The sequence below is a fragment of the Octopus bimaculoides genome, chromosome 8, assembly GCF_001194135.2.
Source record: "Octopus bimaculoides isolate UCB-OBI-ISO-001 chromosome 8, ASM119413v2, whole genome shotgun sequence".
Taxonomy (NCBI): domain Eukaryota; kingdom Metazoa; phylum Mollusca; class Cephalopoda; order Octopoda; family Octopodidae; genus Octopus; species Octopus bimaculoides.
The window spans coordinates 43,217,903-43,218,221 of NC_068988.1; the positions used below are offsets into that span (position 1 = coordinate 43,217,903).

At 36.1% G+C, this 319-nt stretch overlaps 2 long non-coding RNA genes across 2 annotated transcripts in view; one reads left to right on the forward strand and one right to left on the reverse strand.

Moving 5' to 3' along the window:
• LOC128248518 (uncharacterized) overlaps positions 1-319 on the reverse strand; it is an 18,617-nt gene that overhangs the window by 12,831 nt on the left and 5,467 nt on the right. The gene's annotated exons all lie outside the window — the stretch shown is intronic.
• The window catches only part of LOC106880630 (uncharacterized), a 5,829-nt gene that overhangs the window by 594 nt on the left and 4,916 nt on the right, over positions 1-319 (forward strand). The gene's annotated exons all lie outside the window — the stretch shown is intronic.

Here is a 319-nt window from a genome sequence, read left to right on the forward strand (position 1 = left end):
ACACACACACACGCACACACACACGCACACACACACACGCACACACACACACACACATACACACATACATGCACTTATATATTAATGATGTACACAAATACATGACAGGTATACATAATACTGAAATACGCATAAAGTAAACGCATACAATCAATGAAGAGACAAATGAAACAGTAAGATGATGCATGTTTATTTAGAAACCTACAATAAACAGGTCAGACGCTAAACTATAAATTTCACAGGGTACAACCTTAAAGTTGACACCACTCCGCTAAACGCAGAAAATTTCTGTCTCGCTATTGGCTAAAAAAAAAAAAAA